Here is a 20,653-nt window from a genome sequence, read left to right as displayed (position 1 = left end):
GAGAAATTTTAAAAGAGCTATTTGGAATGACCTAGAAAGACTATAAACAAGGCAGACGTTCTCTCTACTTTCTGCACAGCATCAATATACTTCATTTTTCCTATGCCTGATGTCCATGCAGTCACAACATGCAGCAAATGTTGATATTTATATAAAGCAACTAGGCATAAAAACTGTGCTTCCTATTTCTGTCAAAAAGGGACAACACAGAAAATTATTGGTTGCTGGACTCACTAAGTCCAGGATCATGAGTTACCCTAATAGTCTGTGACAAATGGATAACACAGAGGCGTCAACAATCATTATTAGTGGTAATGAAGTTAAATAGGTAAAATAGCAAAGGAAATATAGAAAGGAGTAGAGGTAAAGTAGATGACATGAAATTTCTGAACATTTATCAGTCAGCGCCAAGAACAATGATTGTTCTCTGCTTCTAGAAAATTGAGCATTAAGCAATGGTGTTAGTCAAAGGAGCCTTAAGGGATGCCACTGTGGCCTGCCACTGTGGCCACTTTGTTTAATAGCTGATTGAGTAGGCACCAATATGATTGGGAAACAATTGAGGACAAGTAGTCATTGTAAATACCTAACAACCAAGAGCCCCTCTATAATGGATGGTTTCTGTTAAAGACTCAATTATTTTCACATTATATATTCTGAAAAAGAAATCTATAAATTGCTCTCATCCAGGCCTCCTTTACAAAATCCCTCTTACCCTCTTATCTGTAGCCTAAAACTCCCCTGCATTACCCAGAAAAATCATAAGCCCTTCCCCATGCAGCAACACAAAGGTAGTAAATGTCTTTCCTATTAAACAAAATGAACATGAGGCATATTACACAGCCTGCAATCCACTGGGAGGGTTACCTGTCACTCATATCATCAGAACCTTCTCAGTGTAAGACCAGACTCAGCAGTTGTCCACTTCAGCTTGTTACATCATAATAGTGATGTCTACTGTAACTTTTGGTATCTTTAGTCAAGGTCATGGAGAACAAAGGTCACTGATGTAGAATGATGGGGGCACCAAGTGGAGATGTCTGCTATGAATGTGTCACCTGCTGATAGGATATGTGTCATGTTGTAACACACTCCTGATTTCCCAGGAAAATTACCAGCTTATTCCAGCTGTCTCAGTATAATCTCGAGTGTGTTCCTTTTACGTTCAAAGGTGCCCAGTATGGGTGGCATCTTATTTATTCATCTATTCATACACTACTTCCACTTGTTACCTAAGAGATTGCTACAAGGAATGCCTAAATCTTCTGGGTGAATTGGTTCACCGAGTTATCAGCATTCATAGTAGTTCAACAGCATAGCCAATGATTAACTCTTTCAACTCAAAGAAGTGTATCTTTGCTTCAAAACTCTGAAGATGTTTGCTGTGATTCTTCTAACAATGGTTACCACCAAGCAACCCAATGGCTAGACATATTCAGACCTCACAGTGTCTACCAGGTCATAAAGAAACAAGTGGAAGAATAAGTTACCCTGTAGCTTGGTTCAAGTGGGACCCCTTCCTTTGATCTATGGCTTTACCAAATCTGTCAGTCCTTCAGGTAATCCAGTGAGTCATTCAGAACATCACCCCCACACACATTACAGAGTTCTCTACTTCCTACCTAGAATAGCCAAACATGTACCATGGTACATAAGTATATAATTTGTCTTTTTACTCTGAAAGGAGCATCACAGCTTGTTTCTTAATAGTAGATCCAGTGAAAGATTATTGATGTTAGAGGCCTATATATTTTAATGCAATTTATCTTCCTCTGCTGATACTGCACATAAAGGCACAAGAACACTGTAATTCCTTGGTTCTCTACTCCCTTCAGCATGATGACACTAATGATGACCTTTGGGACAGTAATAAAATGACAGTGCCTAAGGTTACTCTTTCTTCTTGAACCTAAAGAGTTAACATTGGTCTGATATAGGAAAGACAAAATGTATTTATCTCCCGGTAAAGGAAAACTTCTTCTATTGTTCTCTGCATATTGGAATATATTAAAAAGCAAGGACTACGCAGAGGATGCCAGAGACTGTTGTTAATTTCTTCCAATAAAGCGATAACATCTGGGGCTGCAAATGAAAATTAGTCACTATCAGAATAAGCTGATGAAATCATGTCACATTTTTCAAGACCAGTATACCTTCTGAATAGCCAAACTGCTAAATTAAATGAGGTTTCTTACTGACTGGGATTGACTTACCATCAGTGTCCCAGGCACCAGGCATAATTACTCATTAAATGAGTAAGTTTAACAAAGGTTAGATAGAAGATTTAGTGAAGTCTTACGTTATTATCACAGGACCTTCACTCTAGCATACTCTTTCCTTTACATTCAGGTAGCCATCTTGTCACTTTCGGATATTGGTATAAAACTTTAAGAGGCAAAAGCCTTACAGCTGATCATTAAGTCATTTGTGGAATGTCCTTAAAGTGAACAATAAGTCCACAGCCCCCTTCTTCTCTTTATTTCCCTATAACCTAGGTATGCAGTAAACAGTTTACTGTAAAACTAAAGGAGTCAATTGGTCAATGACTGAAACCTTAAAACAGTTAACCAATTGCTTGGTCATTTGTTATCATAAGGAAAGTTAAAATAGTCCCAGGGTCTTGTAGCTCTCCAGTACCTTCTCTTCAAGAGGCATATCATCCAAGAGATTACAGGTCTTTACTGTTTTGGCATTGCCAGAGCCTTGGACTCTGATAGTAGCAAACTTTTCTACTTTCTAACCTAGTCTGACACCTCTTTTAAAAACAATTTAGGTTCTCTTGTTTGCAACTTTTCTTGCTACTGAATTCTAAACCATTCTAAACTCTTACCAGAAAACAAAACCTACTCATTGCACTTAAGAATTAAACAGAACAAGCTGTCTTCAAGAACATTAGTAGAAAGCTCACAAAATCTTTGGAAGAACAATGACCAGCACAGCAAACTACACTGAGGCAGTTGTGACACTTTTATCTTGGGGGTAATCAACAGCTACCTAATCAAATTTAAATCCCATTCAATGGGGGGGGGAATCCCCCCATTGTGGTACAACACCCATGTGGAAATGGGCAGGTGGCCTCAACCTTAGCTAAGGAACTATTGTCGGCTGATAATTGCTGGGTGAGGGAGAGCTGATCTTCCTTAAGGGAGTGACTCTAGATAGGCTGACTAGACCCCAGTGGATGAACTTGAACTGAGAGACACCTGGGTACAGTAACTTACTCAATAGGCCTTAGCACAAATGATAGAATGCATGGAATTGGGGGTGGGAGGCAGCTAAGGGAGGGTGCAGATGAGGGAGAGGATATGAAGATAATTAAGATATTTTGTATGAAATACACAAAAATTCAGTAATTAAAAAAAAATCTTTGGAAATGCCAGTGAATCAGGCTTTAAGTCTATACAGTCAGAAACAATGCCCCCATCGCATAGCTAGGCTGTTCACAGTACACGCCAAGACCTGTCCCACTGCAGGCTGTAAATACTGAGTCTCTCCATTGTAACAGTGTCCCAATCAGCAAGGTGCTCTCTGTGTTGGATCATTTTTATGTTCACTTTTATTTCCTGAAACACACAATTTTGGTGATCCTTATAAGAACACTACTACAAAATTATAAAAGAGACATGAGGGTAGCACTAGAAAAAATTATAAAATCAAAAAGACAAAAGAAATGTAAAGACCGACAGGTGCTAGAAATACCACCAAGTCTTCTGTTTAAACGACATGTATGGACTGGAGCGATGGCTCAGCAGTTAAGAGCACTGACTGCTCTTGCAGAGGTCCAAGGTTCAGTTTCCAGCACCCACATGGTGGCTAACAACAATCCATAACTCCAATTCCAGGGAATTCGATGTCCTCTTCTGACCTCTGTGGGCATTGCGTAACATGGGTGCATTTACTTTACATACATGCAGGAAATGCACTCATACACATAAAATAAAGTTAGTAAATAAAATATTTAAAAAATAATAAAATTAGAAAAATAAAATATTTGTATTAAATTATCTCCTTAATATTATTTTTCTACATCTCTAAACATGTTTTCTTTGCCCCCTCAAATGCAATAATTTGATAGAATAATTTTTATATAAAGAATATAAGAATAAATTTTCTGAGATGAATAATTAAAATCAGAGGGTTTTCTAATCATAGATTAAAAGCTTATTTCAGTTTCACAACTCATTTTTAGTAATTTCCTGTAACTTTTTAGATTAATTTCAAATGAGAACCAAGTTTCTTTCATATATGAACTTTCAGATCTGAATGAATTTCCTCAGACTGACTCTGGCTCTGAAATATTCCAATACTATTTCCCTAAAGCAACAACAAATTCCCAGTGGCAGGTGCCATGAGACTGGATCTTTTGACACTAGGACCTTGAATGCAATGTCATTTGCTAGGTGAGTTGGCTCTATGTGTCATAGGAAAATTCCTAGACACCGTTCATAGGCGGGGATAAAGAATAATAAATTATTTACATGTGTAAGCATATCCCCTGATGAGTATTCTTGACTGTCAACTTGATAGAATAGAGATGCGCCCGTATAATTAGTGAAGCATCACACTGATGAGTTTGTGAGGGTGTTGCCAAGACGATTAGCCCAGGGGGTGTGAGGAATGTAGGTGGTACCATTCCATAAGCTGGGGGCTCGGGTGCAATGAAATGGAAAAGAGCCAATGAGCATAGACATTCTCTCTCCCTCCCTCTCTCCCTCTGTTTCTCTGCTTCCTCTCCTCTCTCTCTCTCTCTCTCTCTCTCTCTCTCTCTCTCTCTCTCCATATATATATCAACCATACAAGTTGCTCTCCTCCACCACACCACGCAGTGATGGACCAAAACCTCCGAATCTACAAGACAGAATAATTCTTCATCTTCTCTTTTCATTTGTTTATTTTTATTTTATATGTATGAGTGTTTTGCCTGCATGCATATAAGTGCACCTGTGTTATTCAATGTTCATGGAGGCCAGAAGAGAGTGTTGGATCCCAAGAAACTGGCATTACAGGTGATCATTAGCCATCATGTGGGGGCTGGGAACTGAACCTGGGTCCTCTGAAAGAGCAGCCAGTTTTCTTAACCACTGAGCTGTCTCTCCAGCCCCCCCTTCATCCTCTAAAATTGTGTTTCTCAGGTAGTCTGTTACATTAATGGGTAACTGACTAATAAATCCTATTAAATCCTTGCCTACATGTCTTCAATTAAATTTTTCATTCAAAAGTTATCTAAACTTCTTGATCCACTGTAGCATTACCAATATAAAGGAAAAAATGATAGAGAGAATGTTGAAATTTTTAAAATACAGTAACATTAACAGATACTGGTTGAAATTTTTGCTTTTTCACATCTGACGCCGCCACCACCTTGGCCAGGCCTTTTACAGAACCCAAGGGATTGTGCTCATTAAGTTCATGGGACACAGGTTTTCATCCATGTGCCTCCACAACAGCTTCAAGAGAGGCTGAAAAAGGAAACTCCTGACTTCTAAATGATAAGGTGGCTACATATGGTGAGAAATTTTCTGGAACAGAATGGATGGGTTTTTTTTTTAACTTTTACAAAAACTTTATTGAGAAGTTCATACATGTATATAAGGTGTTTTGATCAAATCCATACATCCATGCCCACTCCTTCCCCTCCAACATTCCCCCCTCTTCAGAGGGGGGAATCTTTTAATGATTAGATGCACGCTCCCAAATACTTTTGACATTGTTGGCCTTTGGAACAGAGTATGTTGCTAACAGGCCCAAGGACATTTTGACTTTTAGCCAAGAAACTGGCTACATTTCTTTGGGGTCTTTTTACCCACTCCCTAGCCAACTCCTACCTCCTATTCTTATCATGCCAATCTCTGAAAGGGTTACCCAAATAGGTAACCGGGACACAGACCGCTCTGGCTTCTTCCATGACGAACAGGGTCGCAGGGTGAGGCAATTGGGGTACCCCTTCAGTGGGTCTTTCTAAAAGACTCCCAAATTTTATAACTCTTGTCTGTAAGGGGAAAAGAAAGTCCTTGACTCATGAATTAGAGATGTGAAGAAGTAAAGGTAAGAGTAATTAGCATTACAAGTTCTGAAAGTTTTAAAAAGTAATTATATGTAACAGATGGCGATTAACATAGAAACTCCACAACTGGCCAATGTGCAGAGAACAAGAGGTTCCAGAGTGCTTATCCCTGAATAGGAACCCTACATCAAACTTCTGCCTCTCAAGGCTCAGGGATCATTGCAGAAGAGGACAGAAAGATTATAAGAGCCAGAGGTCATGGATAACTACAAAGAAACAGTTTTCCACACAGCTTGTCAGTTACTCATGTGAACTCACAAAATAGTGACAACATACATAAGTCCTATGCAAGCTCAAACCAGCCACAATCTCAGCATAGGCATGGAGAAGTAGGGAAGAAATTTCAATTCAGCCTAAGGAACTTTTGGCAACCAATGGCTTCTGAGAGGGAGAGAGAGAATCCCTCACCGGGATGGGACTCTTGGTAGGTTAACCAGGCTCCTGTGGATGGCCCCTTACTGAAGGACATTTGGGGACACAAATAGTGCTCTGTATTATATATTTACTAATATATAATAAAGTACATTAAATTGGGCGGGGGGTAATGAGGGGAGGTACAGGTAGGGGAAAAGATCTAAATACTGTCAAATTATATTGTACTATCAAATTAATTACAAAAACTCAATTTTAAAAAAGAAGTCATTAAAAATGCCAGATTATGCTTTTTTAAAAAGTAGTCATATGATAAAGTTAGGAAAGCCTAACCCTCTCTTACTCGGACACCACTGCAAGTTCAAATGTTCTAAAACAATCTCATTTCCAGAAATGACTAGGACTGACAACTTTTCTTGACGGTCATCACACATGTGATCATGATTTATTACAATGAAGGGAAAGGCATTAATATCAGCCAAAGCAAGAGAAGCATGAGGCAGAATACAGGGAAGTTCCAAGCATCAAACTCCCAGGAATCCAGTCTCAGGAGACTCATGGAACTCACTACCTTCTCCCAGAAATTATGTGTGGGAATATGGACAGACCATCAAAAACCAGGGCATCTCAGCCAAACCTTGTAATTCAGAGATTGCATGACAGAGTAAGCAGCCATTGTTGCCTTCTTGCATGGCTGAGCCTTCATTTCCAACTCCCTGTTAATGAGTATGTAGCCCATAATTCCTAAAATAAATTTCATGCTAATATGGATTGTTTGGCCTGATCCAAAGCCTCATGGTAAGCAAAGACAATGTTATTAGGCAAAACATTTATAGTTTTTTAAACCCTAAAAACTTAGCGCTCAGGAGCTGAGAGTGTAGGTCAGACCACATTTTGTACAAGATTACTTCCTTACCTTGTTTTGATGCATTATCATGTCTATGCATCACACTCCAAAGATAGAATGATATTGTAGGAAAACTATGAACTGAGATCTCCCTCTTATGTTACCCACTTTTGTAATTCTAACAATTTTATTCTCATGATGGCAATTTTATCATATAATTTAATAAATATTTCTGAATAATTGCATTGTACCATGCATGGATCTAGAAAACACTAGAAAATAATGACAAGACAGTTTATTTAAAGAGTTTCCATTGAGTTAATATACAGGGAATCTTGAAATTATCAATGTTTCTGTAATGGTCATACATCAGATGTTTTCTGAAACAATGTCTATACAAATATTCTTTTGCAATTTATTCTTATTACTTTAGAAAATTTCAAATATATACAAATGAAAAATAAAACAAGCCCCCCCCCTGAAGGTAAGAACAGAAGTATCAGCATGTCTGTAGCCTCAGTCATTTTGGGAAGTTAAGGCAAGATGATCACTTCAGCTCACATGTTTGAGACCAGACTAGTCAACATAGTGAAATTCAATCTCAAAAACCAATAAGTAGACCAGTCCTGATGCTGTACATCTATAATCCCAGAACCGGGGAAGCTGAGGTAAAAAGATTACAAGATGTAAATCTTCCAGGGCTACATAATGATTTCAAAGCCAGCACAGAATATATAGCAAGGCACTGTCAAAAAGAAATTAGTCAGAAGCTAGAGAGATGACTCAGTGGTTAAGAACACAGACTGCTCTTGCAGAGGGCCTGGTTTTGATTCCTAGCACCCACATGGTGGCTAACAACCATCCCTAACTCCAGTATTCGACACCCTTTTCTGATCTCTATGGGCATTACAAGACACAGGTGCACTTACATACATGCAGGCAATACACTCATACCCATAAAATAATAAAATATTTTAAAGACATTAGTTAAGTAAAATGGAAAGTTATCTGCTGTCAATTTTTTTCAAAAGTTTCCACTTCTGGCCACTCTTTTTTATCTATGGTATAGTTATAGTCATCCACACCCTTGAGTAGACTATCCTGAAGTAAGCTTCAGATACTGTCTTGACAATAGACAGGGATCGGAAGGTTGAAAAGAGAGGAAGGGCTTACTCCTTCCTGTTTGTTTCCTGGTTCCTGTCTAGGGTGCACTTACATACATGCAGGCAATACACTCATACCCATAAAATAATAAAATATTTTAAAGACATTAGTTAAGTAAAATGAGCTCCATAATTCCATCAACCATTTTCAAAAGTTTCCACTTCTGGCCACTCTTTTTTATCTATGGTATAGTTATAGTCATCCACACCCTTGAGTAGACTATCCTGAAGTAAGCTTCAGATACTGTCTTGACAATAGACAGGGATCGGAAGGTTGAAAAGAGAGGAAGGGCTTACTCCTTCCTGTTTGTTTCCTGGTTCCTGTCTAGGGTTCTGATTCCCACTCCATGTCTTTTCATCCAGCAGCAGCAGTGCATTCTGGTGACAGCAGTGGTCTCCAGTGGGCAGTCATTTTCACTCGCACATCCATTTCCATCAGAACGCATTTGGGCTGCTGACGGCTCCTCCCTCAGCCATCAGAGTTTTCACAACTCCAGCCCTTCCTTCTCTCTACCAGCTATTAGCTGCCATTGCCATCGAAGCATCAACACTTTGATGTTTCATTGTTTGATTCTCCAGGACCAGTTCAATATTCCTTACCTGGAATTCTGCTTTAAGATAATCCCTGTGGTCTCAGTGGCCACTCTTTCTTGCTCTTGTTACTACCATGTTTTAGTGAGGCCCAAGTTACAGTTGTGATGGTGTTGTATAAGTGGTCTTTGCAGTTTCCAACATCTAGTAAATGAGCATTTTAAAATGTTTAATCTATCTGTAAACTATTTTGCATGGCTTCAGTCTACTGACTGAACCCTATTATATTGGTTCTACACCCAAAATTAATTATACGAAATAATAGAAATGCAAACTAGTACTCTATTTGAATAGAGTTGAATTTGGACTTGGGTTCAGATCTTGGACTTAAACTGAAGTTTTGAGTGCTTCCTTCAGTTCATTCGTTTTCAGGTTCACTTTTCGTTTATTTGGAAATAACAGTAGTTCTAAGACAGAAGGTAGTAAGTGGAATATTATAAAAACATAGATCGATGTGCTGATTAGATTTAACTGTCCACTTGATACAACCTATACTCACCTGAGAAGAGAGATTTCATGAGGAATTATCTGGATCAAGTTGGCTGATGGCTTGTATGTGGGGGATAGTCTTGAGTTTTAATTGACGTAGGAAGATGTAGTCTGTTGCAGGTGGCACCATACCCTAGACAGGGGTTCCAGAGCAGAATAAGAGAGGATAAAGCCAGCTGAAAGCAAGCACACAGCTATCCACGCATGTATTCTCTCTCTTAACAAAGGTTGAACCGTTAAAATTACAAGCAACTATCACATTACCTTTCGATTTATAGTCTCAAGTCATTTCTACTTGTACTTGGCATCAGAAAAGCTATTAATACAAGTCACCTGTTTACATTTTGCTGAGGTAGCGCAGTAGTATCCCTGATAAAATGGTGAGTTCAAAGGCTAACTTGCTTAGGCTTACCCAGCCCATGTCTCTTGGCAAGTCATCTAAGCTCTTTATTAAAATTACTGGCATGAATTCTATAGTTGTTCCTTCCTGAACTTGCTGCTTCCTTAATATATTATAGTTACTGTGAGTTAGAGTTAAAATGCAGTGAACACTTAGAACATTACCTGGTACAAAAGGTTCAATGTCATCCATTATTATCATGATTTTTTCTGCTTATTTTTCTCTTCTCTAATTTCATAGGGCGTGAGTCTATAACTCCATGCAGCATCCTGACTGTAGTGCTTCTGTCCCTCTTGTCTGCTCTAATGTGAACTGTTTTTTTCTTAATATTTTTCCACTGTCTGCTGTCTGTCTGATGGAGGACCTGGAACACCTGGAAGTCCTTGTGTTTCCAGGACATTTGATGCTAACATTTGGAGTCTGAACAAACACCAAGATTCTTACCCTGGACTTTGTTAACTTAGTAAGATCCTTAAACATTTTCTACTTTATCATGTAAGGTTTGAATTTAATTATATTTAAAATCTCCAACCAAAAAAGCTACTTAATAAATGGCAACTCAACACTATTCCTAATAGTATTACTAACATCAACACAAACCATTTTTATTATTTATTGCACACACAGCTGTAGCAAAAGTCCTTTAGAGAAAATTACAAATAATCCATTAACGGGAAGGTGAAACTGAAACTTTTAGAGTTTTACATTGGATGACTTTAGATGGCAAATAAAGGTGTCTTTGTCTACAGCAGTAATTGATGATCTTTATTCACAAAGGGAGAAAACAACATATTTCACTCACACCTCACTAGGTCTGAGTTATGAGGCATTCATTATTTTAAGAGTACCTCCCACCCCTCTCTACCATCCATAAACTGTTTCCTCACCTTGTACTCTTGACAGTGTGAAAAGGGCAAATCTAACTTCTACATGGCTCATAGCAATTAGAATAATGATCTTTCTATGTACAAGGCACTGGAGCGGCTCCCCACACATCTTATTTAGCAGGCGAGGAAGGTCTATCTTAGGGTGCTATTTAAAGGGATTCTTTCCTGCGAGTGCTAAGGAAAGAAATTGTCTGTTGAAAAATATTACAGAAACTAAGCTTGCATCTGTTTTATTAGAAAGTATTAAATTCTCCCAGAAGTTTTTAAATTTCTATTCCAAAGTCATGTTGAACCTGTTATGTTGAACCTGAATATGTTACAGCAAGGAAAGTTGTATAATACCGCGGTTTAATCTTAACAGAAGTCAGTGTCATCTGAATCTTTCTAATCATAATTCAGTTGTTACAGCACCAGGGATTCCATCAGTATAAACACGATATCCTCACTCAATTACATTGTGCATTAAAAGTAGTGGTTGATAACGCCTATTAGAGGCGTCATGACACTTGTGTTCTACTCAGCCGGCCAAAGGAGGAGGAGACGCCTCTCTCCTAGGAGAGAAGAAAACTAGAAAGTGAATGCAATGGATATGTAATAGGTGATTTGGGGGAGAATGCTTTAGGTTTTAGTTCATTTCGTCTTAGGATGAACATGCCCATCCAAAGGCATCAGAGTAAACATCATGCCTCATTATTCCCCACTCCACTGCTCATAAGCATGCATGTATGTGTACTGTTCATTAATGGAAAGAAGTTGCAGTACTCAATGGCTTCGAATAGGCAATGGAGAAGGCATACATTTGCTAGACTCTGAAAAAAAATTATAAAGCCTATGTGGAAGATTAGTGCTAGGTCAGAGGGGACACAGGAGAGTCCCCTCTCCTGTGGATAGCTGGCCCTGATGTGTGGAGGTCCTTGGTATGACTCAACTCTATGTATCATTCTGAAATGACAAATGCTCATTGGGAAAAAAAAAAGCTCTTCAGGTTCCTATCACTTGATGGGTGAATTGATAATCTTAACACAAACATGAAAGTTGTGTGTATAGGCTCGTATGGTCTATAACCTTAAAAACAACTGCAATTTAGATAATGACTTGCTTCTAAAAACAAGAGTCACAGAATGTTCATAGACCAACTTGCTAATTTTGTCCATTTTAGGTTTTCAGCCATGCTTTGTTAATAATAACAGATTAAACAAATACTCTATTTTTCACATACATATTTTGCTATAACCTGAATCTCAAGATTACAAAGAAATAACACTGGGTGTGGTGACACATGCCTTCAATTCCAGCACTTGGGAGGCAGAGGCAGGTGGATCTCTGTGAGATTGAGGCCAGCCTGTTCTACACAGTGAATTCTAGACCAACTGGGGCTACAGGGAGACCCCATTAAAAAATAGAATACTGACTTTTATAGGTTCAAGAGAAGTAGAGCCACATTAGTTGTGCCAGAAAAGGTAAAGGATTTAAGAATTTCCACTATCCTTCTCTAGGTCTGACTCCAGACACCATTATGGGTGGAAATATGTACCTTTCAAAATGCAAATAGCAAAGGTCTGACTTTTCAGAATTTCAGAAGGCATCTGTATTTAAAAATAGATCATTTAAGGAAATGATTACATGAGTTTTCTAGATAAGATGCTTCCTTGTGGGCTTCTTAAGAAAAGTTGATATTATACTGTGAGGTAACCTAGGTAACACAAACATCACAAGCTCTTGTCTCATATATGGATCCTACTTTCCAATTTTTAGATTTATGTATTTAGTTTAGAATATCTGTAGATTTCAGGAAGATGGAAAGTGCTTAAGGAATGGGGGATGGGGACCTTAAGGGATGAGGGAATAGTGGAAGACGTGATGTGAAAGTGCGGGGGGATACTGGGAGTAACAGGTAGGGATGGGGGCAGGAGGCAGAAGAGAGGAGGGAATGAGGGTGGACTAACCAAAACCAAGGGTAACAAAAATCCTTATGGTATCCACTATTTTGTAAACTAATTAACATATACAATTTTTTTTTAAAAGGAGGAGCTGGGGCTGGAGAGATGTCTCAGCAGTTAAGAGCACTGGCTCCTCTTGTAGAGGACCCTGGTTCAATTCCCAGCACCCACATGGCAACTAGCAGCCACCTGAAACTCCAGTTCCAGGGGAATCCAACACCCTCTTTGACCTCCTTGAGCATTGCCCAGCACAGATGCACTTACAACACGTGCAGGCAATACATGCATACACTTAAAATAAAAATAATAGATAAAACACTTTTAAAATATAAGAGGAAGAATCTTAACTGCAGACAGTAGACAGCACTTCCACCTGGATACAACTTGTTAAATGAAATACTAAGTACCAGACACGAGGTACTTCCCTGTGTTTAGTCAAAGAGTGCCCAGAGATCCTCAGAATAACACAAGCTATTGCCATTGCTGTTAGTTGCCCACTAACTAGATGCCAAGATCCTATTGCTGAAGACACAGCACACTTTAGTTGCAGGGCATGGAGAAATCAGTTTTCATCTTCCTCCCTTCTGGCTGGTTTTCATAGCCAGAAGATGCAAAGCAGGCTTTTGAGGGATAAAACACATCAATGGTCTTCGAAAGCACTAGACCCTGAATGCTACAATACAGACCCATCAGACAAGATGTGACCACTGGTACAATAGTGGCATAAAGGTTACAAGGGGATAACCAATGGCTTTCTAATTGGATCTGAGGCCTGTTCCATAGCAGGAAATTCAGGTCTGAATTGATCAAAAGCATATGGTTTGGGGGGAGGGTCATAGGCCCTAAAAAGGGCTGTACTACTGTTATTTTGAAAAATGGACATGTCAAATGTCCTTCTAAATATTTAAGTTTATACCCAAATATTAGAGCTGCTCTCAGACTTGGACAGAGGAAACTCTGCAGTAGGCAGCAAAGAAGAGTCACAGTTGGTCAAGGTGCTGAGAATAAGTGACCGTTGAGTGCTTACTCTAAATAGACAGCTATATCAACTCCCACCAGCAACTGGAAGAGGGGACAGAAAGAATGCAAGAACCACTTCCCAGAAGGCACCCTCCCTCCAGTGTATAGTTGAATAAGACGGTTTGGGATGTTCTGTGTGATATACACACATCCAAAAAAAATCAACAAATTTTTAAAAATGTATTATATTTGAGGAGGAAACATAAAAATTTATGTCATGTTAATTAGTAGAGGTGATAAACATTACCAGAAATCTACCCAATGACTTTATAGACACACACAGGCACCAAGGATCCAAATGTAACCAATTATGACTAATAATAATCAGATACATACAGATTAGAGACGCATGCGCCAACATCTCAGTGTTAGTAGCAAAAGCAATGAGTCTTTCTGTAACCTTACCTACATAAAAATAAAAAAAAATTTAAGGTAAAAAAAAAATAAATAAATAAATAAACAAAAGAATGTAAGAATGAGAGGATGGAGAGGACTGCTATGAAATGCTTTTTTCCGTAGATGACACGACTCTTTTACTCATGAACACACTGCAGCTATGGCTACTTGCAGAAGACGTGCACAAGGTCAAGCCAACAAGATCAGTCAGCATTTCAACAGGCAGAAAATTTAAGGTAAAAAAAAAATAAATAAATAAATAAACAAAAGAATGTAAGAATGAGAGGATGGAGAGGACTGCTATGAAATGCTTTTTTCCGTAGATGACACGACTCTTTTACTCATGAACACACTGCAGCTATGGCTACTTGCAGAAGACGTGCACAAGGTCAAGCCAACAAGATCAGTCAGCATTTCAACAGGCAGCACTAACTGGACTCAGCGGGTTACAAAGAAAGAAAACAATAACAGGTGGGAGGAAGATGTGTTTGGGGGTGTCTGTGGGATTGGGAGGGGGAAGATGGGATGTGCAATATATATATATATATATATATATATATATATATGAAATTGTCAAAGAGTAAGTACAAGATATTCTTTACATAAAAAAGAAAAAAGTCAGAGCAGGAAATCCCATTCAAAACAGCTTCAAAATAAATAAAACATCCCTGAAATAAAACATTTAAGATACTGGACTAGAGAGATAGCTCAGTGATTAAGAGCACTGGCTATTCTTGCAAAAGATCCAAGTGTGATTCCAAGCACCCATATGGCAGCTAACAACTGTCTTGACTCCAGTTCTAGAGGATCCAATACCTTCTTCTGTCCTCCTCAGGTGCTGCATGACACAGGTGCACTTACATACATGCAGGCAATACATTCATACACATAAAGTAATAATAAAAAAATAAAATTTAAGGTACTGAAGTGGAGAGATGATTCAGTAGTTAAGAGCACTTACTGCTCTTCCAGTGGACCTGAGTTAAGTTCCCAGCACCCACATGGCTGTTAAGACCCACCCTTAACTCCTGTTCCAGGAGACTGAATACCCTCTTCTGGCCTCTATGGGCATCAGGCATGTATGTGTTACATTTGCATACATTCAGGCAAACAACTCATATACATAAAATAAAAATAAAATCTTTTGAAAATTTTAAGATAATGAATAAATAAATTAAAAAAGAAACTAGAAGCCAAGCATAGTGGCACATACCTTTAATCCCAGCACTCAGGAGGCAGAAGCAGGCGGATCTCTGTGAGATTGAGGCCAGACTGGTCTACATAGTGAGTTCCAGACCCTGTCTCAAAAAAAAAAAAAAAAAAAAAATTTAAAAAAAAAGAAACTAGAAAATAGATTTCCCATGTTCCTGGATTAGCAGAAACAATATTTTGGAAATGACTCTTTTACTGAAAACAATCTAGATTCAATGCAATCACAATCTAAATTCCAATTGCATTCTTCAAAGAATAGAAAAGCACAGCATTTACTATGTGATGCCATATTGCTGTTATGCTTAAATAGAAACAGCCTGACTCAGCATCATTTTAAGCCAGTAATGGACCCAAACTGTTCAGAAACTGTTCCTTCAGATTTCGCTTTGAACTCTGCTCTCAAACAAAGGCGTTGCTCTTTCTTTTATTGAAGCATTTATCTAGCATGAAATAGGTAAAATTGGATTGTTATCTCATCAGAGAAGAATTTTTCCCTGTTCTCTACTGACCTAGACCAGCACACAACCACAAACAGATAATACAGATTTCTCTCATTGCTTTCAATGAGATAAGTGCTATTTGCAGCACTTGATATGTGAACAAGTACACACATTCATACATTATGAATCCAGGACATCCAGGACAAGGAAGGATCATGAGGGATTAAGGTCATATGCCGTCGCAGGAGAAGCACACAGCTCGGTGACAAGCTTGTAAACAAGCCAAGATAATAACTTTATGATTGCAATGTTGAGTAAAAGTCATTTGTCCAGAGTATGTCCATATTGAAAAGTCATTCCTTGGGGCTGGAGAGATGGCTCAGTGGTTAAGAACACTTGGTTGTTCTTGCAGAAGACCTGGGTTTGAATCCCAGCACCCACATGGCAGCTAACAACTGTCCGTAACTCCAGTTCCAGGGATCTGACAGCCTCTTCTGTCCACTGCGGGCATTGCATGACACAGGTGCACTTACCTACATACAGGCAATACACACATACACATAAAATAAAAATAATAAATAAGATATTTTCTTTAAAAAAAGTCATTCCTACAGAAGAGCAATCCTCAAATTCATATGGAAGCACAAAAGACCCTGAATAGCCAAAGCAGTCTAAGCATAAAGAACAATGCTGAAGGGATCACCATATCTGACCTAAAATTATACTACATAGCCATAATAACGAAAAATGTGAAATACTAGCCTCAGAACAGACCTGTAGACCATAGAATCAAATAAAAGAGCTAAAATAAACTGTCACAGCTACACTCATCTAATCTAAAAATAAAGGTGTCAAAAACATACTTACAGAAAAGATAACCTCTTTAACAAATGGTTCTGGGAAAACTGGATAGGCACTTGTAGAAAACTGAGATTAGATTCATATCTCTCACCCTGCAAGAAAAGACATCAAAATACACCAAAAAACATTAATCTAAAACTGGAAAGTGCTGAAATTGCTATAGAAAAACATGAGGAAAACATCTCCCCATAAACATAAGCAATGACTTTCTAAAAAGAACTCCACTGGCACAGAAAATAATCTTAGGAACTGGCAAATTGGGTAGCAGGAAATTAAAAAGCTCTGCATAAAGAAACCATTACTAGAACGAAGAGACAATTTAAAGAATGGGGGAAAATCTTTGCTAACTTCCACTGCTACCTGTTTGTTTGTTTGTTTGTTTGTTTTTGTTTGAGACATGGTCTCCCTGTAGTCCCAGCTAACCTGGAACTCTGTGTAGACCAGGTTGGCCTTGAGCACACAGAGATCTACCTGCCTATGCTTCCCAAGTGCTGGGATTAAAGGCGTGAGCCATCACTCCCAGCACCACTGTTATTTTTACACTGAGATTTTCCCTAATAAGAAACACTGAAAATAAATACATATTTAGTGAAGTCACAGAGTATAATATTATGCAGCCTCTTTAAATTCCTCTTTTCTAAGTGTATTTAATAACTCGGAGAATATTTTAAGATTATATATTAAAATCAAAACAAAATGAAGATTAGGTATTATGATCTCATTTCAATTGTTTCTGTATATGTTTATATTCAGGCAGATGAACCAAGTGGTGACCTCTGCACCAGAGGATTATGAGTGATAATTGCTTTTTTCTTTTTAACTCTATTTTTAAAATTATCTTTAGTGATCAAGGAATCTGAAAAAAATACACACATAACAAAGACTTTGTACCTGTGTGTTTACTAGTTTTTATTATTAGTCAGTTGTAGGTGTTTCTACCCAAACCCATAAAATATAGAGAATAAAATGTGCAAGTAAAAGTTTACAGCAGGAAGAGCACAGAACAAGAAATTTTTAGCTTTCTCTGTCGTGTTATAGTATTATTATATTAATACGTGTTACATGTATTATATATATTATATATACACTAACATAGCATGTGTGTGAAATCTAGCTAAACATTAATATAACTGAGAGTTCTTTTTTTTGTTTTGTTCTTCTGAGACAGGGTCTTTTTGTGATGCCAGCTGGCCTGGAACTTGCTATGTAGACCAGACTGGTCTTGATCTCACAGAGATCTACCTGTCTCTGTCCCCTGAGTGCCAGAATTAAAGGCAGGCAACAGCAAGGTCATCTTGAGATTGCTTTTTAAAAGACCAGCCATAGATGTTTGGGGCCTGACCAAAAGATTCTAAGTTAGTCTTTGGGAGAGACATATAGTTGATTGGTTTTGTACTGGGGCTTTTCCTGGGGTTGATTGTTCTGTGTATCTTGCTTTTTACTTCTCTCTGGGAGAATTTAATTTGAAATCAGGGTTTAAATGTTCAATACCCTATGGATTATCTGCCGTTTACCAAACTCTAAGCTTTATGAGACTGAAAATCTATATGAATCTATATATGAAAATTTACCTACTGACTTGACAGTGGGTGGTGATAAAAAAGAAGGGAACACCATAAGCCACCAAGCTAGAAACAGAGGAATCACAGCGCAGTTAGCAGAGGGCTTGTGCATACGAACATGATCAGCACTACCGTTTGGTCACCTGAGCTTCCTCTGGGGTATTGTTGGAAATCTATTTAGATAAATTCAGAGAAGATGAACAATATTTGACTTCACTTGCTGAAAACATGTTCAGGAGTTGTATTAAGTCTATTAAACACTAAACTGAGACTGAAATTTAACAAATGTTCTTTCCAAGGACATTAGCCACAAGATAAAGGCAAAGGGGGTGGAAATTCTACTTCCATTGTCTTAACTCATTTTTCCTTCTGCCTCCCATATTTTGCCTGCTATTTCAAGGAAGAGCTGGAGATTATATATTTGGTGCATTTGTTACTTTTCTCTTGCTCTGACAAATCACCAAGACCAAGGCCTCTTCTAGAAGGAAGAGTTTATTTGGCTTCAGGTTCCTGAGGGGCAAATGTGAATCATGGCAGGGAGGCTAGTGGCAGGAGGGAGATGGAGCAGAAAGCTGTGTCCTCATGTCTTCAAACAGGAAGCAGACTGAAACTGGAAATTCAGCAAAGTTTAAGAACTCTCTGAAAACACCTTCAGTGATGTGCTTCCTCCACATGGCCACACCTCCTAAAGGTTCCATGACCCTCCCCCAAGCAGCACCATGAATTGACCAAGAATCCAAATAGAGCCTACAGAGGATAGTAATTGAAACCACCACACTTTGCCAATTTAAGATAAAGTACATTAGTACGGAATAAGAACTGAACTGGAGAAGTTTTAATTATTATCCAGCAGAAATGGATGTAATAACAAAATTTTGAGCTTCCCTTGTCTTTGATGCTGGAAAAATGGTTCTTTAAATACCTAGCATGCTATTTGCTCACACTGTCGTGGCATACTCTCCCTCACCCAGCAGCACTCAGTCTCAAATAGTTCTCAACCTAGTGTTGGCCCACCACCAATTTCTCACCTCCCCTTTGGGCCTTTGTTTAATTGAGCTGACGTGGATCCCACACTTGATGCCACTGCTGCCTCAGGCTCATATGAGCAAGCCTCCAGTGGCTTGGAAACTTCCACCTCCTTGTGTTCATGAATCAGCCCTGGCTCTTACAATCTTTCCACTTCCTCTTCCACAATGGTCTCTCAGCTATGGGTGGGTGAGGTTCCATATAGGAGTCTTACCTATACCTTACAGTCTCTTGTTCTCCAAAATTTGGCCACTTGTGACCTTCTGTGTACATTGAATTCTGATGCACATGGAAGCCTCAAGGTGAGAGTTGAGGGGTGCATTAGCCCTCTCTCTACTTTTATTCTCCTATGTTCCATGAGACTTAGTTGTAGAGATTTAACTGCAGATGTGTCACCTAGTACTGGACATCTCCCAGGTATATGTTCTCTGTGCCTGACCATATGTGCAACTATGCAGTAGCCTCCATCTGTTGCAAGAAGAAGCCTGTTTGATGAGTGTTTGGTGGCATGGTTGTCACTCTAAGGGAGGACTCTTCTCTTTGGCACTGCATTCCTTGCCAAGCAGCTCCCAGGTATACGTATGCATTAATGTTCAGACACTCTAGATGGATTTCTCATAGGGTTTCTAGGGCATCACTTTTCCCTCTAGGTTTCCTAGACCCCTGAGATTCACTCATTTCTACTCTTGTTTCTCCCATCCAGCCTCCCTCCTCCCTCCCTTCCTAGTCATAGTGCCCCATTATCCCCACCCACTTCCAATACCTCCTGACTCCGACATCTTCCCTCCCCTGACTTCCTTCCCTTTCCCACACCATGGTCCCTTGGATGTCCCTCCCTCCTCTCCTTCCTGCCAATTACTCCCACTTTTTCCACCTCCCTCAGGTATTATCTGTCCCCTACTATCTCCCTTTAAGGTCGTTTCTTTTCCTTTACCTCCATGCATCCTTTGCCTTTACCTGGCTCCTGGTGTTACATCAGAATTTACATACTCACATATAAGGTATTGGTGCTACAGCCACAAATGAGGGAAAATGTGTCGCTTGCTTTTCTGAGTTTCTCTTACTTCACTTAGTATAACACTCTCTAACTCCATCCATTTACCTGCAAATTCAATAACTTTATCTTTTCTTACTGATGGGTAGAACACCATTGAGCAGATGTACCATATTTTCATTAACCATTCGTCAATTGAGGGACATTTAGGATGTTTCCATTTCTTAGCTATTGTGAAGAGAGTAGCAACAAACATGGATGTACAGGTATGTCTACAGTATGATGGTCCTTTGGGTATATGCCAAAGGCTGGTATACCTGGGTCATATGGCAGGTTCATTTTTTAGTTTTCTTTTTTTTTTAATATTTCAATTTATTTATTTATTTATT

The sequence above is a fragment of the Nannospalax galili genome, unplaced genomic scaffold, assembly GCF_000622305.1.
Source record: "Nannospalax galili isolate Female #2095 unplaced genomic scaffold, S.galili_v1.0 scaffold767, whole genome shotgun sequence".
In the NCBI taxonomy this organism is placed as follows: domain Eukaryota; kingdom Metazoa; phylum Chordata; class Mammalia; order Rodentia; family Spalacidae; genus Nannospalax; species Nannospalax galili.
The sequence above is the reverse complement of the archived record's forward strand: the minus strand, read 5'-3'. Positions refer to the sequence as shown.